The sequence below is a fragment of the Pleurodeles waltl genome, chromosome 4_2, assembly GCF_031143425.1.
Source record: "Pleurodeles waltl isolate 20211129_DDA chromosome 4_2, aPleWal1.hap1.20221129, whole genome shotgun sequence".
Taxonomy (NCBI): Eukaryota; Metazoa; Chordata; class Amphibia; order Caudata; family Salamandridae; genus Pleurodeles; species Pleurodeles waltl.
The window spans coordinates 75,921,843-75,948,262 of NC_090443.1; the positions used below are offsets into that span (position 1 = coordinate 75,921,843).

The following is a 26,420-nucleotide window of genomic DNA, read 5'->3' on the forward strand; positions in this document are numbered from 1 at the left end:
GAATGTGCAAAAGATCATACTACTTGCACCCACCATACTGTGGAGACAAACGTACAGACAGGGCATCTTCTGAAGCATAACAAGCAAACATACATAGGTTAGTATCTGGTTCACATACTCTTCCATGTTAAATACAAATGATTATGCTGACACAATTCTCTCTAATAACTCCAGGATGCTCACAAAGGTTTGTATCTACTATGTAAAGTCTTGTCTACTGTTCCAAAGTTTTTAGCAGAATCAAAAATCTTGTGTGGACCATAATGACTGAAAATTACAAAGAGTTTCTCTTCAATGCAAACATTTATAACATGTTCAATACCTCCACACGCCTGTGATGTATTACTAGTATATGCGTTTTGTAAACACTTATACTGATTATGTGGACACAGGCTGTACAAAAGTAGCTAAAAAAGTAATATCATTGTTATCCACCACTATGTGAACTATACAATTAACACACTCATTTGATGATGTGATGTCATCAATGATGTCAATTTAGATGTCATCAGTGATGTCATAAATTATGTCATAGGACATGTCATGAGTGATGTAAAATGTGAGGTCATAAACAGTGCATAGTTGGCTATGTTAACTATAACTGCTGAACTTCTGTGTTATTTTTAGTTGAAAACTTTATTGTTCTAACTTTCAGATTTATCTAACTATATCGTCCCTCTAATCATTGTTTTTCAGTGCCCTAAGGTAACTATAACGTGTGCCCGTGCCATGCTCAGTTTTTTCATCAGAAATTACACTGCAAGTATTACATTGATATTATCAATGATGTTATAAAAGATGTCATGAGTGCCGTCATTTGTAGGGTAATTAGCAGTGAATGGCGATGGCGTGAGTTATAGTTACCTTAGGGCACGGGTTATAGTTACTTGAGATAACTCTAACTATAACAGATGGATTTCTATGGTTTTGTACATTTAAAATGTGAGCCTAACTCTAAAGTCCCTGTAACCTTTCGTTTTTTTCTGTGAATTTCTATGTTTTTTTACACTCTATTTCCTAACTATAATGTCCCTGTAACCTTTGTTTTTTTCAGTGAATTTCTATGGTGTTTTTAACGTATAGTAATTTTAATTTCATTTCCAACCACTGCTGCACATGGCCTTTGACCAGGAACGAGGCCAACCCCCTATAAGTACTCAAACTTTCACTGTGCATGACCTTCACCTATGTGCAGCAATGGTTGTCCATAAGGCCTGGCCTGCAGCCAGTTCCTGCAGTCAACCCCCCTAACCACCACCCCTACTCAGCACATGGCCCTTTGGCACTGCATGGTGGAAGCTGGCCACAGCCTGTGTCTCTGGGTGTGGGAATAGGTGTAAGGTGTAAAAGGGTGTATCTGGGGTTGAGAGTGGCTGTGAGAGTCTCTGGGTGTGACAGCGTGTGTATCAGTGTCTTAGTGGGTGTGTCAGTGTCTGTTCAGGTCTGTGAGAGGGTATATGAGGGTATCAGTGGGTCTGTGAGTGAGTGCGTGAGTGTCTGAGTGTGTCTGTGAGTGGGTGCGTGAGTGTCTGAGTGGGTCTGTGAGTGGGTGCATGAGGGTTTGAGTGAGGCTGTGAGTGGATGCACAAGGGTCTGAGTGGGTCTGTGAGTGGGTATTTAGTGTCTGAGTGGGTCTCTGGGTGTGTCTATAAGTGTCAGTTGGTCTGTGAGTGGGCACTTGAGGGTCTGAGTGGCTGTCACATTGTGTGTAACAATGAGTTTGTGTATATATATATATATTTTTGTTTCTTTTATCAACAAGATTCGCGTCTGGGGGGTCCCACTGAGTGCTGCGACGGAGTTGCAACTCCACGATCATCAAACAAAAGGTGTTTTCACCTTTCTAACCTTACAAAAAATCCTTCACCAACCTATTCATTCCACCCTTGTGGTCAGAGTACTTTTAATCTGATCATTTGTATTCATTTTTTAGGAGAAATCCATCCCCCAGGACTGTTGCCGGTCGATGAAATGCAACTTTCTGAAAAGCTTGCGATCAGCCAATCACACTGCTCTGTGTGGCTTGTATATTTGCGGTGCTCTGCATATGAGCTGCAACGGTTCCGCGTCCCTGGATATGAACATTTATTTTCGTGTTATTTTCTCAAAAACTACTCAACGAATTTACATCAAAACGAAAAAAGGTCGCTTTCTGAACATGATTGACCTTTCTGCCAAATTTGGTGTCATTCCGTTCAGTAGTTTTTGCGCTATTGCTGTTCGAAATACCTATGGAAAAATGAATGGGGACAAAGTGTAAGGCCCATATTTATACTTTTTTAGTGCCGCATTTGCGTAATTTTTTTACGCAAGAGCGGCGCAAACTTCCAAAATACAATCGAATTTTGTAAGTTTGCGTCATTTTTGCATCAAAAAGTGCCGCAAATGCGGTGCTAAAAAAGTATAAATATGGGCCTAAGTGTTTTGGGACTCTCCCTCCATCTTACCTCCCCTCCCCCAAACCATCCCACCACCAAACGGATCACCCTGAAACTTTCCAGACAGCAGCTCAAGTGAGCGTCGTATTTTCTTGGAAAATTTAGTGAAGATTCGTCAAGTGGCGCCAAATTTATTTGAAAGATATATATATGTGAGCAGTTGTGGTAAATGCATTTGTTGTAAAAAATAACAGGCGCAGGCATGCGTGGTGAATGCTTCCTTTGTAATGTCATACAACTGGATACGTCTAACCACAGATTCCTCACCGTAAGAATATGCCCAGGCACCAGACTGGATGCAGAGAAATTTCTTCACAGTTCTCTTGTGGGCCAATAGGGGGCACCACTTAGCACCCGATTGACTCTGTACTTCTCTGGAAGGGAAGGAGAAAAAACTGCATATTAGAGCCACCCTGTCACACTAATGTCATTACCTTTCTTTCTGTACACTTCGACATTCATCTGGAGCTCTGCTTCCAACTTTGTTGATTTTATGATGACTTCTAAATTATGTCAGAAAGTGTGCCAGGTTGCGTCCCCTGAAAACTACAGGACTGCAGAAGCAGGAATTGGTTGCAAACCTTCACCATATATGGATTTGGTGCTTAGACGCCAGTTGCAAATAGAAGTTGTGTGATAAATACACCCTTGGGCGCATGAAGGTGATCTGGGAGCGGAAGGCAAAACTACATTGTTGAACATAAGAAGGCACGGTTGAACATAGAAATCACTCCCACTCCAAGTCATGGGCCCCTCCACGATCCCTTTCAAAGAGTTGGTACCATGCAAAGTTTAGTGCCTGCCTGAAATCTTCTGGTAAGTCACAGATGGACTGTTAGTGCAAAAAGACCAAGGGGGACTTTACCCATTCCCGCCACTTGAAATCAAGCAGGAAGGAGCGAGGGACTTAGGGGGTCATTCTGACCCTGGCGGTAAAATCCGCCAGGGCCAACGACCGTGGGAGCACCGCCAACAGGCTGGCGGTGTTCCCATGGGCATTCTGACCACGGCGGTACAGCCGCGGTCAGAAACGGAAAACCGGCGGTGTACCGCCGGTTTCCCGCTGCCATGGTGATTCCGACCCCCATTACCGCCATCCTGTTCCTGGCGGTCGTGGTCGCCAGGAACAGGATGGCGGTAAGGGGTGTCGTGGGGCCCCTGGGGGCCCCAGCAGTGCCCATGCCAATGGCATGGGCACTGCATGGGCCCCCGTAACAGGGCCCCACCAAGATTTTCAGTGTCTGCCTAGCAGACACTGAAAATCGCGACGGGTGCCACTGCACCCGTCGCACTCCAGCAACTCCGCCGGCTCCATTCGGAGCCGGCTTTATCGTTGCTGGGGCTTTCCCGCTGGGCCGGCGGGCCGGCTTTTGGCGGTCGCCCGCCGGCCCAGCGGGAAAGCCAGAATGGCCGCCGCGGTCTTTTGACCGCGGTGCGGTCATTCAGCGGTAGCCGCATGGCGGGCGGCGACCGCCGCCCGCCGCGGTTGGAATCACCGCCTTAACCTAAAGAATGTTCCCCATAAGCTTTTCTGACTGTCAGCCAGTCCCAAAGTTGATTCCGGTGCTCTCTGAATTCCCTGGGCTATCAATGACCCCCAAAGAATATTTCAGCCTTCAGGGAGGCTATACTGCAGGTCTTTCTGTCTCCTCTGAAGTATAGAAAAAGTGATGGATGGGATGCTTGAATTAATCTTAACCCTTGTAAATGCTTGGCCCGCATCCCAGTCCATCGTAGTTTTGCACACCATGCCACCTCAGTTCAGACCCAGCTATATGCAAATCAGGCTTGACCTTGCGCTAATGGGCACAGTCAAGCCTAAATTATCAAGTCAGGTCCCCCCTGAACCAGAAAACAAGCGTTCCATGGCCTGTTTTGCACTTGTTATGGGCTCATCAGCCGGGTATAGCTTGGTTACAGTCACACAGTGTATTTGGGACCTGCGTCAGAGTATACTAGTCCCATCTAGGGTGACAAACTGAAGTATAAAAAAAGGTTATGGGTGGAATGCTTGAATAATCTCAGCCACTGGTAATTTCTTGTGCCACATCCCAGTCAAAACATCATGCCACAATGGGACTTGAACTTAGTATTTATATTTCTTATATGCATGCCTTTCAAGACAATGCACAGCTGTTAACTGAGACTTCTGATTCTAAAAATGGTCTTCCTAATTTCCATCACTTCTGCATGAGTGACTTGCACAGCCTTCTTACCCAAAGAAGTGACGCTTTTCATTGTCAGCCAATCTGTCACTCTGCCAACTTTTTTCACTCCACCTCATCCTTTGACGGAGGTGAGACTCCACTGATTTGATGCCAAAATTGCTGTGAGCTTTCACACTGACTGCATAAACAACCATCTTACGGAAGTCAACTACCCAAGCCCTCCACCTTTCAGAGGTACTTCTATGTATCTATTTCAGGGAGCGGCTTCTACGGGTAGAAGTCTCCATCAGAAGAAAAGTTACTTACTTGAGGTAACAATCTTTCTGGTGGAATTACAGATGCCTAACTGCCCTGTCACCTTCCATTTCATTAGAGTAGACTCATAAACATCATAAAAAAGTTTCCAGACTCCTGAACATCATAAAAAGGTTCCAAGTTAGATTTTAGTACGCTGTCTCCTGCAGTTTTTCATAGCACTTCATGTCTGAAGGAGCTAAAAGTGACTGATGTCAGCAAGCAGGGGTGACACGTATTTGCGGCTTAGGGAAGTACTGAGCCAGCACGGAACATGGTTGAGAAAATTCTCTGGACCTAGTAAGACACATGGAGATATTCTTAAATTGAGGAATCTGTGGTTGGATAGAGTATACATCAGAAAGGATGTTACCAAAGGTAAGCAACTTGTTCTCATTGTATGCAACTCAAATGTAACTGTCATAACTGTTATTATGTGCTACTGTAACTCAGGCGTACAACGCCCTTAGGCTGAAAGGGCTTTAGTTGCGCCCACCACCCATTGTGCTGTGTGCTGGGCTAATGCTGCAGGCCAGATTGCTGATTAAAGCACCTTGATGGGTCTGAAAGCCTTTTACAGTCATATGTGCCCTCGTTCAAAGAGAGCATGCACTATTTCATTATATCTTAATTGCTGCAGCTTTGATCGTTCCCTCTTTGTCAAAGCTGAGTGTCTGGGGTTAGGTGTGAAAGCTGATGTTTTCACAGCCCATCCTAGTCCCAGACACACAAAATACTGCAGGAGAATTACACACACACACACACACACACACCATCTACAAAAAGATTGAGTTCTCACCTCATGCATGATATGTAAACAAGCGATCCACACATTGATTTGGAAGAAACTATTTGACAAGGACGTTACATTCCAAACAAATGCAAATAAAGAAACTGCAACAGCAATGTCATATAAACAAAATGTTGCATTCTGACATCAAATCAAAATAATTTTTCTTGCTGCCCTTTTTCTGTTCAGAGCTTAATACGCCACTTCTGGCATTACTAAGTGCTGGAAACTTCATGAGTTATTATTGCACAGTGTAAAGGCTTCCTTACCAGATTCAAATGTGTGACCTACAGCTCACATCATGCTTCGGCAGCAAAGGATTTTACTAACAGTTATCCATCATAGTACATAATTCTCTGGAATGTCACGTGCCGTATATGTGGGTATATGTACTCATGCACCAGTACTGCACCTTCTGCTGGAACCTATGTTCAAACTGCAGGCCACAGCTTCAATTTCAGCAGGGGCATCTCAGCCGTTCATCCTTTTGAAAGTGACAAAATGAGTACCACTGAGATGACAATAGGGCATTTGGTAAATTAGAAGTGTTAAACAAATGTCTTAATTTATTCTCAACAATGCATATATGGTCTTTGTGGAGTTTTTGTGATCATTCAGAATTAGTTAATGATGTAACGATAATGTATTTTATTGAAACACACCATGACTGATATAAAGCCACCTTACTGAATCATCAGCAATGGGCACAAAAGTATACCATATTGCACATGGGAGAGACACATTTGACCATGTTCCTGGGGTAGTGGAAGGTAATGGAGGAAGCAACATCAAAATTACATGTTTTGTGTGGTGTGTTGATAATCTTTGTACCATTTCTTTCTGTACCATTAAGTCCCTCTGAAACCTTCAAATTCTGTCAGTGATAGTGGCTGAGTTATGTGTCACTTCGTAAGGTGTTATCCTGTGTATAGATGTGTCCATTCGGTGTTTTTAGCAGGGTGAATATGCATGCAATATTGCATTTTTTTCTGAATGAATCCAGCTTTTTTATTATATGGTCACTTTGAACATGTTTAGTTGACTCCAATAAATGTAAGGTAGTGTGTGCACACTGCAAATATACATTTGGGTGTCTAAATGTACATTAATAGGTAAAGATGTACATGCATTCCTGCAGTTGTACATTTACGTTTTTAAATTTACTTTGCTGGTACAAATTTGCATTGGTTGAACAAGCTCAATTAGTATGCCAGGGCAAGGCTTACTGTGAGGCCCAATGGCTGTGTTTCTGAGTCTCTCATGATGCTCCCACTTTGGGACCAAATCTGGCAGAAGCAGGCCTGAGATTACTTGACAGAGGATGAGACTGAGCACAGAAACAAAGGGTAGCACAAATGAATAATTTATTACAATGGATTCTGCCGACCTGGGCCTGAATTTGAGAGGAGGTGGGCGCCGGCCCACTGAAGAACAATCAAGATGGTGCAGAGGAGGTGCACAAGTAAACAGCAGCACCCTAGTTGGGTGCCCAACTATGCACTGATCCAGAAGAGGCTGGGGATGCTTATCACCCAATTACAGAACTGTGTGGGCGGGTTCCAGGCCGGTGCTCCTGAGTCTCTTCAATGACCAAGCCTGACTGGATTCCTTCATTCCATCAACCGGTATGGCAGCAGAAATTGCTACATGCAGCACCCAGGGGGCGACTTTAGTGATACCGAATGAGACAAGCTAAGAGGTGAAAAGCCCAGGATTTTCAGAAAGCTGAAATAAATTGAGATAGGGGGTCATTTGAGCCCATATATTAAACTAGGTGCCTGCTTGGCCCAGAGCTATCATTTAGGACCACTTCTAAAACTGTTGTCATTCCTAGCAACAAGACATTATGCACCCCAATGAGCAAATACCTAAAACTATTAGGACAAACATGATTTCTTTCAGCAGAAATCCTCATTACTAAAGGCCTCACATGACAGAACAGAGGATGAGGGCAGCACAAGGACTGTCCATTTGACCCAAAGTCAGGCACTCACTATGAACTATTTGAAATGCTTGAATGTGTCAATGACAAGAGATGGTGAAAATGGAACATCGTCTCAAAGTTTGCAGGCACCAAAACCAGAGTTGGAACCCTCGAAAGACAGTGACTGCAGTGGAGTGCTTTGGACACGTTTGCCATTATGAATCTCAACTAAATCACACTCTCCTAGACAATGTCGTGTGGTTATAACACATATGGATTCTGAGACTGAGGGCCTAAAAACCCGACTAAGAGATAATAGAAGCCGAGTGTTGGGCTTTGTTCCCCTGAATGAAGTTGAAGCTATAGCAGCCACCCTGCAGATTTTTATACAATCGGAGGTCCTACAAAATGGAGGGGTCCTGAGCTAGTGGATCATAAAGCTACCAGGTTTCCTGTGAGAGTTCTAAAGCAGGAGTTGATAGGACAGGAACCATAATTAGAGAGTTGAGTTCTGCTTCACATACTAGAGAAGGCCAGATGAGCCCTTCATGGACAGCACTCTGCCCCCCTCTTCACAGTATCTACAGTATGACGTTTCAATTTAGCAGTGTACCCATACCTGAATATGGTGAGCGTTAAAGGGAGAACCAATAGGAGGACAGGGACCATCAAGTTTAGAAATATAAGGTCCTTAACCGTGGTTTAAGAAGGTGGGAAGCAGAGGGTTCAGTTAGCAGGAAGAGCGCGGAATTAAATTAAAAATATCAAATGTAGGTTTTTACTCTCTTGGAATATCTATTTCCTATCCAGAAAATTGTGTACTCTGCCTCTTAAATTCAACTCAAGTCGGGATTAGGATTACCAAAACTATACCTTACGCCTTATCCCTGCCTGCTACAACATGGTAAACCAATAAATGTATGTAGCAATCTGTCTCCCTCCCTCACTTCGTAATTACTCATGTTTGTCCAAAACCGTTTTAAATTCTGTTTCTATTTAGCTCCACCACTCTTACAAAAAGTCAGATTAATGAATTCGGAAATTCTTTAAGCAAGAACCTTGTTCTGCTGCTAACTCACCTCACACAAAAATTCCACAGAAATGTTCTTATTAAGGCATTTGCAAAAATTCCATAGGCTTAAGTTGTAGCTTAGTTCTTTACGGACTATTGCCAAATATTTTTTTAAATGGTAAATATGCTGCTATCTTTGGAATATATTGTGTGCTGTGAGGGAACAACACACATTTTGCTTAATCTGTGTGTAAGAGAGTTGTCTACTGTACTAACATTCTATCCTGCAAACAATATAATGTTGTCGCAGGCTGGTAAATGCAGTGTGAATGGAATAACAACTGAAGAACAGTGAGTAACCTGCAGTTTTTCCAAAATCTGATTTGAGTTAAGGCACCTAAACATTGTCTAAAATATTTTATATGAAGTCATATTTGTCCCACTATGCTTTAAAATTCACCATTTGACACTGTCAGCCACAAAACATAAACCCAAAAGTTCACCTTTAACCAGGTCTACAGGATCGATGCCTTAGGATGCAACATTTGTAATTTATTCTGTGAAAAATGATTGAGCAAGATTCCTAAACTCACTGTAAACTTAATTTTTTTGTGATGTTGAGACTAATGTTACTGGTCTAGAGCACTTAAAAAATAAATAAACGCTACATATTGTATTGACAAATCCAATTCATGTTACGTACTACATGGGCACAATGAAGGGATGCCCACAAATAATTTTGACTGGAGCTCAGACGATGGCTCCGCCCTCATTATGCAAAGTGTTAGCCCCCCACCAAAGTACGGTCTAGATGCGCCCCTGCTGTCACTCAGCTCAATGGTACTCCTCTCTTTATTTTGCGCTAAAATGTACGTCAGAGTCGGTGTTCCCAAGAAGCGAATTGGGGACTCTCATATTTGTGTAACCAGAGCATGAATTCCCTGACCTGCTCCATCAGCAATCAGAACAGGGCTGCAGATCCGCGTTGGAGTTCGACCTTCTACTGGGGAGCGCAGGGTTTATGTGTACGAACTTGTGTCAAAACAAGCACTCAGTTCTGATAACCACTTTTACATTTTATATAAAAGATGGGGGGTCTAGTTAGAACCACGTTGTCAAACATCTCACCAACACGTTACAGAGAGCCCTTGCTCGGCCCGAAGCCCTTCTGCATGTGAGAGGCCGCAAACCCCTTACCTTGAGGCCCCACAGCAAACTTTGTGGAAAGTCACATCATTTGCCTCGTCCCTGTGCCCACCGAATTCTAACGCCAAGTCCTGATATAGTGATATAGGTGCAGCTGGAAAGGAAGATCCGTTGAGAAGTCACTCCTAGTAAGAGCCCGGGGAAATGCATGAACGGAGAACCATGCGAAGAGCGACTCGCTGAGAGCGCGGTCAGCTCAGCTCCATTCTAGCAGGATGTCACGTTTCCGGGACGGAAGAGCCTCTTCGCAGGGAGTGGGAAAACAGAAAGTCCGAGCAACTCCAGCCTCAGATCTTGGAAGGCTGGCACTGAGCGCGGGGGCGGCTGTACCGGTCCGCCCTGGAGACTGAACCCAGCGAGCAGAAGTAGCGCCTTGAGCGCCCCGCTCTACACACCCGCAGCCTCAGGTGAGCACTTTTTCTTTCACCAATGTTCTCATTTTTTTCTGGAAACTAAAACGAACATCTTCGGCTTTGTATATGATGTAGCAATACGGGAAAGCAATTCATACATCGAAGCAGTCCCTGTATACCACGCCTAAAGGTGTGGGGAGAAATTTTTAAAAATGCAGTTTCCGGGCAGACGCGGTGTACAGTACACTGACGCATCTCCGCGGTGACCTGCAGCATCCTGTACCGTTCTAGCAGTGGGTCACACGTGCACCTCTGGGGACTCACCCGACATATTCATGTACCCGGGCCTGCACTCCGCTGTGGCAATGCAACGCACCTCGGTCCTGACGAGCAGCGCCCTCTGCCATTGCAGAACTGGCACTCATTGGCATCGCCGCCGATGCCCCTGAACGCACACCCGATGCACTTTGCTTCTCCAAAAGTGGCCCACACACAGCTCTGCCAATGATCCTCAATGCTGACCTGCAGCGCCAGGTTCCCTAGTGCTGACCCCCACTTTAACTCTTCTAATGTCCCTCTTCGTGACCTGCAAACCCCGCCCCATTCTTTTCAGTTGAAAGGACCAACATGAAGGACTTGGATATGCGGCATTATCTGGCATGCACAGGTCATTACCAAAAATAATTTGTTAAAACTTATAAGTTAATTTAAACATAATCTTAAACATGTAAAATCTTTACGTTGTTTAAATAAACATTTACATGCGTGTTCCTTAAAATCATTAGTTAAATATTCCATTGCTTCACTCTTTAAAAAAATGCACAATTGCAACTTCTACTTTTATCAGTTCGTAATACTGATTAATAATTAAAATCCACTACGACTGTTCTACTGAAGGTTCCTGGAAATAAAAACTTCAAAAACATATTTTTCCCTTTCTTGTATTGCAATAGAACATATCAGCAATAAATGCTTCATCCCAGACTGTTGTCTGCTTTTCACAGTTTCTTTTTTCTCTTCTCTCCCACTCTTTTTGTTTCTTTGTCTCTGATCTATTTCTTACTTCTGTTCTACACGGAGTGGCTGTTGTTAATGTATTTATTTGAGTCACGTTATGTGTTTAACCTGCTCTTCTACTTGACACAGTACAGCTGGTTACATAATCACATTATTACTGTACCCTGTATTGCCAGGGCTGTGATAATTCATTGTGTGTTTTTTCAGTGTTTTATGTCTGGTCTGGTTGTGTTCTACTATTGCTTTAGTTGAGCTCTATGCCAAACAGATTTTCGTCAAGGTATGAATGTGCTGTCTTTTACTACTCTGTATTTTATTAATATCTCTCAATAAATTGTTCTGAAAAAAGCAATAAAGGCATCAGTTCATTTCATCCCCTTTTCCCAGACGTGGACATTGAGTCTTTACCAGTGTTTTTCTCTTCTGCATTACGAAACAAAAAACGCCAATTTGAAAGTTCTGGTTTTGGTGGTTAGGGGATTCGCAGCGTATATTCTGCAATGCCCATACCACTTTTACTGAAAGTAAATAAGCTAAGGCTTGAGTTTTTTCTTCGATATATATGTGTTACTGAGTTATAAAGTGAACTCTCCTGTGCTTTCCTTCTCAAATTAATTTTTATCCCAAATTTAAGTCACAACTTTTCAACAAGCATATTGAAGTTGCCCTGTTCTTTTTCACTACCTTACCTTCACTAGTCTGCAGCTCTTTAAGGCAGTAAGGTGCAATCTGTACAACATTGTTGTTCTTAATGTGCATTAGGACATTGGAATGTTGAGAGCCCCATTGAAGACCGTGGAGCAGCTCCGGGCTTATAATGGTTGGTATAAAGTTGGAGCTCAAACATTTCAATGTTTGTCTTCATAGTTCTCCCTTTTTAATTTTCAAAATTTTACCCTTAGTGGGTAGAATGCTCTCATGGTCTTATGGCCCTTTTGCCTCAGGCTATACCAGTTATTAAGGGCACTCTCCCTCGTTATAGTTCCTCACCACAACTTGGGTTCAGGGCCTTTAACAACAGTTATAGCCCTCCACAGCAGACTATATTTCTTTAATAACAAAAATAATTCCAAGGATCTCTCCAGCTATCACAGCCCTTCCTATCCACGTCCACCTTGACTATCAGCACCCCCTGCTTTTCCAGTTCTCGGACCATGCAGATATCTGTCATTGAACCCCAGTCCTCACCTGCAACAACCTCAGAGATTCCAATACTCAAAACAAAAGACATGGTAAAGCCTAAGGACTTCAATATTAATATGCAGCACGCCCTGCTCTCCCAAAACTGCACATGCTAGCTCTTTCAATGCCCATCAAACTTGACCTTCAGCATTCTGTGCCACTTCATAACTAAAACACTCGCAAAGCTCTACTTGTAAACCAGTTCTGGCCTACAGCACCTGCGACTATTGAAACAGAGGTGTACCCCCAGCTCTGCCAGTGCCTCTCAACTGAGTAATGCTGCACTCCATATCTTCCCATACTGCTGCCTAGGGCACAAGTCCGAAGAAAAACTGTGGGGGCACTAATTATCAAATTGCCACAATTCCTCTGTGTCCTTCGTGTGCCAGATTGACGACATGTTTTCCAAGAGCAATGTGAATCACAATTATTGTATTTTGCAGTAGGATGCCTCATGAGGTCGCAGCTAACTCGTTGTATGTATGCAAGAAGAGAGATCATTCTTTGGCATCTACACCTACTGGTAGGTATTCATTGTCAATGTTCCGCCAGGTTAGTTTGTGTCCTTTGCTCGACCACCACGAAGGTGGGGTCAGTTTCAATGGCTTTTAAGATAGCCTGAAGACACATGGACCGGGGTGCTGTTTGACTTGCAACGAAGTTAACGTATTGTTCTGCTGATGTGGTGTTTTTTCGTATTGTGGTTAGAAGGTGTCCAGACAAGCAGCCTGCAGGGCTGCTGCCTTTCCTGGCTTCAGTGTGATGATGTGCGAGTATTCTTGCTGGCAGATTCCCCATCGTTCAATTCACAGAAGCATCTTGGCTATCACATTTCCAAATATTGTTAAAAATGGCCTGAGACTAAGATGAACTTTTTCCCATAAATGAAAATGTGTTCGTGTTTGCACACCCATACTACTGCTTGTCTCTGCTTGTGAATATTCCCTCACAATGTCAGAATGACAGCTGCTGGCTTAGGATACAACGTGGTCAGGTCCAGTCACGGTCCTTTGCCTGAGAATGCGCATACATACCATTTTTGTGGTCTGTGAGAAGTCCACATGTTGCAGTATTCTGAGTTAGGTTTGTATGTAGTAAAGATTGACACACTTGCACTGGAGCGTCATTGTGTTTGTCAACGAAGGCTCCAAAATACTAGGATTTCATAATTGTAGTTCAGTGCATTGATGATGTGGCTAATCATTATACTGATGTGAACATCTCTGAGGCTGATAATTTTCCAAAGCATTCTCTTTTGTTCAAGAACAGACCAAGAAGCATGGTGGATGTTGTGATGTATCGGAATCTGTGCTACTTGATTGATGGCAACCCTTTTTGTTAAGTCCAAATTAGAGACTACTTGGGCCTCACACAGGAGTGAGATCAAGTCCGTTAAAGAGATTCTGGGTGTTGTTCTCATATGGCGATGTTGGGTATTCTCATGTCAACGGAAAGGCATAGCTTACCAGCTATGCTGCCTTGGGGCAGGATCACTAGTGGTTATCTATATAAATCAAGTGTGCAGCTCTGATGAACATGGGAAGCTTCACCGTCCACACTAAGGCTCTAAGAGCTTGTTACTGGTCACACAGCACCCCTTTCAGGATGCACAAGCAGCCACCCACTGAGGGGGCATGCCGCATCTTCGGGCCATGCTCCTCATTGGGAGGGCGTTAGAATGCCAAGTGGGCTCCTGAAGTAGGGCTCTGCTGGAGATATTTTCTTGTACTGTTTGCATGAGGGCTGAGAGCCTTCAGCAAACAACGTATGCCCTCTAGAGTTCTCTAGACACTCGTGGTTATTTCCATTGAATCGGCCCTCAAGATTTTCAGTGGTACCAGCTGGAGTTCCTGATCTACTGTTCTATTTTCAGTGATGTACAGTATATTTTTCAGTATTTTTTTAGTTATATATTTCTGTTTCTCAGTGATATTCACTGTAGTTCGCTGATTGTTTTTTGTACATAAAATGGCACTCTCCTTTGATGATGAGCCACGGGTTGATGTCCTTATCTATGTGCAAGTGTACTTTCAAGACGCTGATCTTTCTTAGCCCTGTGAATAATTTTGGGTTTCATTATAATTAGGGAGGATCTTTGTCCATCATGTATAATATGGAAAATTAATTTTTGTTGTTTAGCCGTGGGCAGGATGAGAAGACAATCAGCCAAGATAGATACGTTCATCACATGTATCTCACCCTCAACTGAATGATCTTTGTAAAGAAGTGTTGCCTTGAATTTGCTAAGGCATGTTAGTGGTTCTTTCGACGTCCATATGCATAACTGAACATCTGTTTGCTTTAGCCTTGGCCTGGGGTTTATCTTCTTGTTCTCAGCAGCACAGACATAATTTAAAGGAGCTCCACTTTCTGGAGCAAAACAAGTGGAATGACTCCCAATTAGATCATTTAAACAGACATGTTTTTGTACTTTATTTATCAGACACCACAAATAGAAAGTCATTATTCACCTGGGAATATAACAACAGTGAGCTTCTGTATGAGTCTTGGATGGTGATCTATGTGATTGTGATTGTGATACTTCATTTGACATTATGTGAGACATGGAAGAACCTCTACTCTTGTCTCTTATAACCCTTGCATAATGCCACCTTGTTGTGATTTGTTCTTTTGGTTGAATTCCTTTATCTGATTCTTAGTAGATTCTCTTAAAGTGATTGCCTTTGCCACATTGTTGACATTCCTGCCTCTTAGCAGCTAACGGGCCATCTATGACTGTCTTTTGATCTGGATTGTTGGGTATGTCCCTTGTGTTGGTTCTTTGGTATGGGAGTTTGTAACCAAAATGCTTGTTTTCACTCCTCTGCTTAACTTGCTTTCATTTTTCTGCTAAATCTTCCGCTTCATAACTGATATGTGTCAGCTGCTTGATTTTTTTGTGTAGCTTTTTATTAACAGTCAGGACCTGCCTGGTTCTGACTGATATCTCTCAATGATTAGCAGTGTGATGGTATGTTCACCAGAACGTGCTGAATTGCACAGTTAAACGAGTTGATGAAGGCAGGCGAATAATTCACTCACAGGTTCCCCTTTCTTCTGTGATACAAAGTTGAACATGTACTATTTATAGTACATAATTCTTGTGGGTAAAAATGTTGCCTTTAGTGTGTCTTGCATCTTTTTGTATGTTGCAGATTGAGAAGGCGATAGTTCCTTAGGTATATTTTTAAAATCTCTGCCTATTAGGTTCTTCATTGTCAGCAATTTTTGATTTTCATCTTTTTCTAGAATGCCTCTATGAAGTCATAAAAGTTATCTAACCATTCTATCTATTTATTCCCCATGTTGCTGGCAGTGATTTTGGGGAGCTCACTGGCGCCAACGTAGGTAGCTCACCTCTTCTTTGATTTTCTGGCAATAGACATATTTCTTTTTGTCTGGATTTTCTTCTCTATTTTTACTATTTGTTTGTTTATTCATATAGTTTATCTATTTTGATGCAGATTTTTAAATATGAAGGTATTTCAGGTGTCTTAATTGATATTAGTGTGGACTGCCTGATTTCAGTATAGCTGTTTAATAGATGTTATGTGCATTTGTAAAGCGCACTATCACCAGGGGTGGCATCCTAGCACTAAACAGGTGTGTGTGCCTAGTCCTACCTATGGTGGGTTGGTTAATTGACAAACCAGGTCTTCAGCTTGTTGTGGAATATAAATTGAGAGCAGGAGGCTCTGATGTGGAGTCGGAGGCCATTGCACACTTTAGGAGCGATGTAGGAGAACCCAATATTGAGGGAAGCCTCTGGGTACTGCTAGGGTCAGGGTATTATTGATCCCCTGATACTCACCATTGATGACCTCTGTCATCATCATCATCATCTTCTTCCCTACTGACTAGAGTAATCTCATTATCCATAAGGGTTGGGTCTGTGCAGGCTGTTTCCCAGGTCTGAGGGCTTTCTCTAGATCAGTGGTTCCCAACCTCTGGTCCGGGGACACCTGGGGGTCCGCGAAGCCTTCTCAGGGTGTCCAAAACTGCTTAGAAAATAAAAAAATCTTAACAGATTAGGTCCTCAGCTTTCAATAAAGACTTGGTGGGGGGTCCCCTGATTCCAATAAGGATTCAGTGGGGGTCCACGGGTTCCAGTAAAGATAAAGTAGGGGTCCACAGAAGTCAAAATGTTGGGAACCAGTGCTATAGATCCTCCTTCTTTGATGAGGCTCCCAAGCTGATCTTCCTGTCCTTGCACATGGCCCTCAATTCTTGATTCTGAGGGTGGACAGGGTGGCAATGTCGATCTCCATGTTTCCTAGTCCTTCTTACGACTTGTAGAAACTTTGCAAAAATGTGGACAAACTTTTCACAAAGCTTTCTAAACTTTCTCAATTAAAAAAAAAAATCTATACATTTTCAGTAAACAGTTACTTACGAGAAGTTAGAACTTAATCACAGGAACTTATTGTTAGGTGGACACTTGGTGCATTTTTGGCCATTTAAAAAAAAGTATGGTACTGTCAAACACAATTTCTCGATCCCAGTGCTAGGCACGCACCAATGTGAGGAAAGAGGTTTATTACATGATGTGGTTGAGCAACTTTACCATGAAGTAAACTCTAGTCAGGCTTGTTTGTAAAACCTTAGCTCAACTCTGAGTAGCTCTGGCTTCCAACAGTCAGGCTTAACAAGTGTAAATCATTTAGAAGTATCAAAACAGCTGAACAAGAAAGAAACACAACACAAATAAAATCTGCCACCACTTTTAAAAAATAGATCTTATTTTTATGAATTTTTGGAGACCAAAATGAGCAAAATCCACCACAGAGTCCTGAAGATATACATTTTTAAGCAAATTGTAAATCACTGCTTTCCAATCAAATCACAAACAAGCACTTGTAACTACGACAGTTAGCGGTTACTTTGAAAACATTTGGAAACATATACAGTTGTGTTCAGCTATTCTTACCCACTTTGGGCAACAGACTCCAACAGGGAGCAAGTCACACTGGACATTAGGGCTTGGTAGTTCAGTTACCTTGCAGTCAAAGCAGTCTGCAGTCCAGTTCCAGGTTTTATGGGCGAACCGTCATAGACTTCAATGGAGTGGTCCTGATGCAAGGGATACAGAATGCTGAAGGATGCTGAGGAGGCTGATCTGGTGACCGGGGTGAGGCCACCCCTCAGTCCACAAACATGGTTGGGTGACTTGGGCCACAAGGATTGATATTCCTCAAGGTCCTGATGAAGTCCAGCCAAAAAACACTTACCGGTCTCTCGTCAGAGCGGAACCAGCAGTGCCCTTTCACTGAGGTTATTGTCCATCTTGGGCAACCAAAGTACACTCTGATGACTCTCCTGGGTCCAGCAGACTTGGGTGCAATTTTTCAGTGTGAAGACTTCGTCTCCTGGGCTGCAATTCTGCAGTCAGGAATAATCAATCAATTGTAGCTACCAGTAGTAATAAAATATATCTAGGTCAAGGTGTAGTTCTTGTGTGGACCACCATTTGCTCATCAAAGGTGGCTTTCCATCTTAAGCTTGCCTTTTGGGCTCACTGAGGTATGGTTAGCAGAACTGAGTGCACTTTCTGAGTTGAAAAACCAGCAACATCATTCAAATTTGCTGAGGGTGATTATGCACAAGCAGGCTTTTCCTTACACCTACTGCTGTCCTCACTACTACATTGGAATGACACATGGCTGGGGAGTAGTTTCCACCAGCTGTGATCTGTTTCAGGTCTCCATCCCCAGCTACTCCTCTGCTTCGTGTGTTTCCTCTCCACAAAAGGAGTGGTGTTGTGTGGCTTGCCTTGCCTGTCCTCGAGATCATATGCTGCACAGCCTGACAACATGACACAATTGTGACAACATTCAAAGGAGGGCCCCTTTAAGCTTTAAACAGAATTGTGAGCCTCTGTCCCCTGAACTAATGCATCCATGGGAGAGATATATGTGCAGATTTATGTCGCATGTCTGGATTCTGGACTAGCCCATACAGCATCTCATCCTTTCAGGTCGATAACACCACTCATCAGCTCATAGAAATCAGTCAGTTCGTAAAGCCTGCCATATTAATGTACTACCTATTGCATCATTTACATTGCTCACCTACAAGTAAATCTAATTGTATTTATATAGCATTTACTAGTGGATATTGCTACAAATTATTGGTTTCAAAATAAACTGAAAAAACTACTGTGCATCTTCCCAGATACGGAGTCTGTCTGATGTTCTATCGTCCTAAATGTAACAGGAGTGCACTTGTTTCAGTGAGGTAACAGAGGCCCTCACAGGGGGGCAAGCTCCAGGGGGCCCACTCATCACTGTCCTCCGGCATGAGAGCTCCTGAGTCTGGAGGGGTGTGTGTGTGTGGGGGGGGGGAATGGGGGGGGGATAATCTTTCGTTACGCCACTTAGTTTTGTTCGCTGCATTCTTCAGGTTCCATTGAGGCGATTTGGTCTTAGAGATAGAAAACAAGAGACCCGAAATCTAGTCACACTTTAAACAATCTCAAAAAAATGTGTAACCCTAATAAAATCCTTATCATCCTCGGTCTCCTTTCACTTTTCTAAACAAAAGGTGCGGGAGTTGATGGGAACACTTCAGTACTGTTCAGGCTGGGGGCATTTCAGTTCTCCGGTGCTCATCGCGTCGCCAGCTGGCGAGATGGCTCCACGAGTTCAACAGTCACCCGCTGTGACCTACAGGTCTGAGGTTTAAATCCGAGCAAGGCCACGTGATCAGGCTGAAATCCGTAAATAAAATAGAAATAAGTCGGGCAGGACTTTATCTACTATTTACTCCGCTTGTAAACGGCACCTGAGTGCAAACGATATTCACACTCACCTTTCTTATAATAAAGATCATAACGTCACTCGCATCATGTTCTTTGCAGTCCGTAACACCAAACTCACTTTTTCCTGCTATTTTTTCCATTCCCAGAGCTGTTAAATTGTGACTCTAGGAATGTGGATATTTTTCCACGAAAGTCAGCATGTAATCCCCTTTCCGCAAATTTAAAACTGAGAGCTGTGCCTAAAAAAACAAAGATAACAAAATGAGTACAGGCATAAAACCACTGCTGAAATGAGATTCTGGAGAAAACAAACCTCCCCTCCGATGACAGGCCCGGCATGGGAGAGGAAGCCGTGATGGATGCTTTTCACTGATAAGAACAATACACAAGTACTGGTTCTTACATCTCACAGTGATGGCAATGCTGCCTGGAAGTCATGGTTTCTGATCCAACTTATGGGGTACAAGAGAAGAAGTCAAGGCTAGACGGTTTTGGGGAGCATATCTATATCATAAACGGGCCTCAGCGTGGATGTGGCTCCCCGACAATAGCTTCAAAAAAGAGAAACTCTACAGTCCGATTTTAAAACCGGCAGTATTTTTAAGGTATTGGACATTGGCCGCTCTTTCTAAGTAGCATTAAATGGTGCTATTAAAAGCAAAATCAAAAAAGAACATTGGGCATGTTCAGTAAATGAGCGTCAAATGGTGGTTTGAAGGCACTTCCGGGCACTAAGATTGATGACTAGAATTTAAAAGCAATTCTATATGGGGTTGCACTTTGGGTGAACTCTGTGGCAGATGCTGCATTTCTATCCATATTTTAATAACGACCATTGATAATAATTGAATGTGTTTTAAGGCAATTTAAAATATGTTTGCGCAGTTATGAGTGCAGGGACATGATGCTTAAAAACATTGACTTGCCTTGTTCCTGCGGGAGAGACAGCTCTGGGACAGTCGGCAGCATAGGAAATGAAGCTACCATTACACACTAATGGGGTTACCCTCAAAGCCAACGGACCTGGGTATAGTGCCATACATACAACAAAAATGGTCCAAACGGACAATCTGGATAACCTAAATCAATGAAGTTATCCGTACACAGTACAGTTTCCACAAGTAATAGACATGTCTCATTTCTCAGAGGGGAAGAGTAAACACAAACACACACATCACAAAAAGACAACTGCAAAGTGAATGCAAATTCTTTGAATTGTATTACAAAACAATAGTATTTATACATTATTCACATACACATGGTTGCTCCATTCAGTATAACATAGAGCTCAGAAGAAGTGTATGTGTAAATATTAAGAAGGAGAAAAGAGAAAGGGGAAAACCCATAACAGAATCACTCTTTCTTTGAAACAATGCCTGTCCATGTATCCAATCAAGCACTTCAATTCTATTCCACACTTAAGAGGTTTTTGCTTGAGTGAATGATGTCCCCTTTTGGATGGTGTGCACAATCCAGTCTGTGAAAGCAGGAAATTGTTGAAGTTTCAACCCGAAAAAAGCACAAAAGGCCAGGTAGGACCTTAAGCACGGGTCTTCATCAGGACCAGATAAAATAATGAAATGGAGGAGCAACCTGGAGCCATTTAACCTCCAGTGTGGCGATAGATGAATGAGTTACTACGACAAAGGCCAGCCGGCTCCTCGTCTAATGGGAACTCTCCTACCTCTTGCACAGTACGTCTCCAAAATTCTGAAAAGCAGCCCTGCGTACATAAATCACAGTCTGCACAAACAACCAGCGTTACTCTATTATGCAGAAGATGAAAAAACCCTTCTTAAATGTATCAATAGTTCCGGTCTCTTAAGTTACTAAGTATCCAGAGTTTACTCTTGGTTAAGAATTCTTGTGGAAATCGTAGTGTCAGGATACGTTAATTGATTTAACTTATTCAGATTGTCTGTTAGGAAATTAAGCTAGGAATAAATTGTTGGGGGAGCATGCACAAATCTATGGGAGTGAGTGAAGCAATGTAGCCACGTCCACTAGTCAAAGGACATAGAACGAGCCAGGCTGTCATACATCCATCGATTAAGAGCCTAAACCCAGTGCCTAATTTGTGCAGGTGGTTGGAGGTGGTAGGCACCAACATTTATTTTCGGGGAGCTAGACCTCATTTTCATCATCAGATTGTGCCCAAACCAAAACACAGAAATTAATACTGAAGTTGCTTCATTTGTAACAGAATATGTATTGGGGCCCTAGGATTTGATGAAAAGCCTGCTGTCTGTGCTACTGGATGACAAGGCTGCCAAATACCAAGGCTGAATAATCTGGATTGCATACCTCATGTCTCTTTAATCCACCATCAGTATTCCCAGCCATTGTCACTGTGGCAGTAACCCTTGGCAGTGTTTCCCTGCCCAGTGTCCATGTCAGTGTCCCGGTATCAGTCCTTGGGTCCCCAGGTCAGTGTACCCGTGTCAGTATCCAAGTTCAGTGACCTATGTCAGTAAAAACAAGCCAGAACCCAGTGTTTTGTCTTTCCAGCCAGTGCACCTTTCCTAAGGTCCCTGTGCCATTTCACTGTCCTGGTATTGTGTCCAAGCATAAATACATTAGATTGAGTATCCTAGTGTCTCTGATTCAATCTCCCAGTGTCACTTCCCCTTTCCATATCCCAGCATGGACGTGTGTGCACCCTTTAGCCATTTCATTATCACTGTTTCCAAGCCAATGCCCCCATGTCAGTGTTGGTGTTCCTGTATCTGTTTCCATTTAGCAATGTTGCCGTGTTATTGCTGGTGCCCCTATGCCAGTATTCCAGTGTCTGGGTTAGCATACCTGTGGCACTCTCCTAATTTCAATGTTTATGACCTTATCAATGTTCCAATTTAATTTTCCCCTATGGGTGAGTTAACCCCTCCAGTGTGTATTCAGGACCCGTGAGGTCAGCGCTGGCAGCTCCTGCCCCAGTGCCATTGGGGCCCCCAGGATCCACTTCTGGATCTGGACCAACGCTGGTTATACCATTTAGACCTTACCTGATGCTGGTCCCGATGCCACCTCCAGCGCCCACTGGCAGCTCCAGTTTAATCCCCAACTCCGATACGGAGCTAGAGGGGCGTCACTCGATGCCATAGCTGGCGCAATCAGGATCCTGAGGCCTATTCCTATGGGCTTGGACTGGTGGAGTAATGGGAAGGGGCTGCTGGACTCTGAAGAAGTACAGCGCTATGAGCAAGATATGGACTAGTTTGAGGAATCGGGAGAAGCTTACGGCCTGGATACTTTCCCAGATGCTGGCATGCTTTCTCCTCTACTGTGGTTACAGAGGAAGAGAGGGCTGTGGAGGTCCTCAACCTTCAGTTGCCGTCAGTAGCAGTCAAGATCACTGTCATGACAGAGGTGCTTCAACCAGGAGTCTCCCCATCTGAACCACTCCTCCCATTTAATGAGCCCCTCACAGATGTCATTTTGGGTTCCTGGCCCAAATCAAACCAAGCATTGGCATAGCCAATAGGTCTCTCCTTTAGGACGTATTGGCAATTGCTTTTTGTGGGACCATATAGCATTGGGACAAACGCTGAGCAGCATCTTTACTCGGATGACCAGTGCCTAAAGGTCACTTGTTTCAGATAGGTGCTAAAGAAATTTACTAACGATCTCACTCAATGCAAATGCTACTTAAAAAAAAGAATACAAGCATTTAGAAACATTCAATCAGTTGCAGATCATAAAGTAATGAACAAGTGTGCTTACATGTTGCCGTGGAGCTATATTTAGTGCATCAGGAGCAGTGGCACCAGGTACCAGGAGTCTTAGGTGGCATCTGAACTCCAGCTACGGCTTTATTTTTATAGTCCACCAGAAGTGCGGGTGTCCATTTTGACTGCTTGCACCAGGGCATCTGTTACACTTACTGCTCTACCGAGAGCTGCCCACAATACAACACAGCGTACTGAATGCCATGACTGATTCAGGGAGCTGTGCCCTGCTGTGCTATCATCATTTCTATTAGAAATGCTTTAGTTATCAGGCATGACGAATCATGTCGAAGAGAGCTGTGGTAAAACATTAAAAAATGTGCGGCAATGTACACGAGGATTGGCATGAAGTTTTTATTAGCGCTCTAAAGAGGTGTCCTGATTTCGTGAGCGCCATACAATTGCAAGACAATCCATCAAATATTATCACACAAAGAGAGGGGAAAACAATACTTAAATTTGTTCTAATTGTTGTAAATCCCATGCACTTGAACTTAAAAACGACTCAGAGTGAAATCTGAAAGTGAACCAGTGGCACGGTTTGTTGTTCTCTTTAAAATGTGCTGTTTCATGACATGCTTTGGAGACTAAGGGCTGATTTAGAGTTTGGCAAATGGGTTACTCTTTCACAAACGTGACGGATATCCCTTCTGCCATATTATGATCTCCATTGGCTATAATGGGATCATAATACGGCGGACGGAACAACCGTCATGTCTGTGATGGAGTAACCCCCTCTGCCAAACTCTAACACAGGGTCTAAGGGGCATATTTATACTCTGTTTGCGCCGAATTTGCATCAAAAACGTTGATGCAAATTTGTCGCAAACCTATCACCATATTTATACTATGACGCCCGACCCCACGAACGTCAAAATTCCTCTGTGTGCGTCATTTTCTGGATGCGGGAAACTGCCTTGCGTTAATCACATGCAAGGTAGGCGTTCTCGTCCAAAAAATTACTTTAAGGCCTGTGTGGCTTATTAATACTGCCACATCATTTTGACGCACAGGAGGGGGTGGACTTTAAAAAATGGCGCACAGCCTGATGTGCGCTGTTTTTTTAACGCCTGAGTGAAGGCAGGCATTAAGGGGCCTGTGGCCTTACTTCAATGGTCTCTGACCATGGAAGCAGTCCACAGGTGCCCTTCCCTGCCCCCCGGGACACCCCCTGCCACCCTCGCCCACTCCTGGAGGACACCTATGGATGGGGGACCCATCCCAGGTAAGTAGAGCTAAGAAGAGGTAAGGATACATTTTTTATTTTTTAAGGTGGCATAGGGGGGCCTAACTTGGGCCCTCCTACATGTCACTGTGCCCAGTGGCCATGCCCAGGGGACAGAAGTCCCCTGGGCATGGCCATTGGGCAAGGGGGCATGACTCCTGTCTTTGCCAAGACAGGAGTCATTTCAATGAGAGTTGTACGTCAAAAAATGGCGCAAGTCCAGTTAGAGCCATGATTTTTTAATCTAACCTGACTTGCTCTATTTATTGACGCACAACCTTCATTTTTCCCTACGCCGGCTCTGCCTGGTTAGAGTCATTTTGTTTTACTCTGACCAGCCCGCAGCGGCGACTAACGTCAATCCATAAATAAGGCACCCGCCTGGCGCGTTGGAATGGTGTTAGCCGGCGGTAAATTTTTTGACGCAAACCAGCGCCGGCGCTGGTTTCCATCAAAAAGTATAAATATGGGCCTAAGTTTTTTATAGAGACATTCCTTAAGTGTTAATGCTCAGATAAGTGTAAGACTGGCTATGGATCCTGTTTGCACAGACCCACATGCAGCCTTTAACCTTGCTAATGGACAGTTAAGCAGCTTCTTTTTGCAGTTTTACACAGCACAAACGTGACCCAAAGGTATTGTATCGCTTTACATGAGCACCAGTTACATTACACAAGAACACAAGTTTATATTACACTGCTTTTACAAGTCCTTTCAGAAATAGATGTCACCTACATTTTCACCTGCACGGGAAGGAGTATCCTTGATATTTTATGCAGGTTTTACCCAGAACCTGACAACAAGACTCCTGGGGACCAATGGGTCTCAGGTTGTCACACAAAGTCACTGCGAAGTAGCTATGTACATATGACTACTGAAATCCTGATGTGGGGCGCTCCACTTTAGATGTTCTGCCGGTAATTGCACCCCTAATAAGGTGGACATCTGATTAGGCGCATGTACAACGCACTTACACAGATACTGCTGAAACATTTGAGCAACAGTAAGTATAGGCCTGCAAACTGGCAGCAGACAACATACAGCTATATTACTTAAGCTGCACAAACTTGTGCAACTAGGAGAACTGGCAGAAAGATGAAGAGTCCTGGAGGAAACCAGGAGGTACCATGGCATTTACAAGAAGGAAAGGGAGTCAACTGGTCCCAAAGACAGCCAGATGGGTGCAGGAACACATTATTTCATTACAAGACCAGAGGCTACCATTATGCATCAACCCTCTTAATTGCTATTCCTGCAGCACCTTTAAAGAATTTACCAACAACTCAAACGGCAGAATCGAATCTTAACAATCCATGAATAACACTGCTGCAGAACACTCTTCCTCTTTTAAATGCTGCTCCTGCCTTACACTTTACCTTATATTTTTTGCTGTTAGTAGTAAAGGATGTATTGGTATCAGGGTCAAGCTTCTAATTTTCAGAAGCACTGTGTCTGATTAGTTTGAGTAGTATATATGTTTATTATAATATTTTCCTATTAATTTGATTTATAAGGGTTTAATTTTTAATGTGTTTTTTTATTGTAGCGACTTTGTATAGGTTAATAACATTTGTGGGCATTTAAAGAGCTTTGAAGCTTAACCCCTTCGCTGCCAGGCCTTTTCCCCCTCAGCTGCCAAGCCTTTTTTTTGCTATTTGGGGCAGTTCGCGTTTAGGCCCTCATAACTTTTTCTCCACATAAGCTACCCACGCCAAATTTGTGTCCTTTTTTTTCCAACATCGTAGGGATTCTAGAGGTCCCCAGACTTTGTGGGTTTCCCTGAAGGAGACCAAGAAATTAGCCAAAATACAGAAATGATTTCGTTTTTCCCCCCCAAAAATGGGAAAAAAGGGCTGCAGAATGCAGCTTGTGATTTTTACCCCTGAAAATGGCATCAACCAAGGGTTTGCAATGCTAAAATCACCATCTTCCCAGCTTTCAGTAACAGGCAGACTTGAATCAGAAAAGTAAATTTTCAACACAATTTTGGCATTTTACTGGGACATACCTCATTTTTACTATTTTTTTGTACTTTAAGCGTCCTTCCAGTTAGTGACAAATGGGTATGAAACCAATGCTGGATCCCAGAAAGCTAAACATTTTTTAAAAGTAGATATAATTCTGAATTCAGCAAGGGGTAATTTGTGTAGATCCTACAAGGTTTTGCTACAGAAAACAACAGCTGAGATAAAAAAATATTGAAATTGAGGTAAAAAACTGCAATTTTTCTCCACGTTTTTCTCTGTAACCTTTTCCTGCGATGTCAGATATTTTAAAGCAATATACCATTACGTCTGCTTTACTCCTCTGGTTGTGGGGATATATATAG

The 26,420-nt window shown here is 43.2% G+C and overlaps 1 protein-coding gene across 1 annotated transcript in view; it reads left to right on the plus strand.

Moving 5' to 3' along the window:
• The first annotated feature begins 10,104 nt into the window (after positions 1-10,104).
• Positions 10,105-26,420, plus strand: part of GPR182 (G protein-coupled receptor 182) — a 50,882-nt gene continuing 34,566 nt past the window's right edge. The window contains exon 1 of the mRNA XM_069230764.1: positions 10,105-10,239. The gene's annotated coding sequence lies outside the window, so the exon portion shown is untranslated. The remainder of the gene's footprint in view (positions 10,240-26,420) is intronic.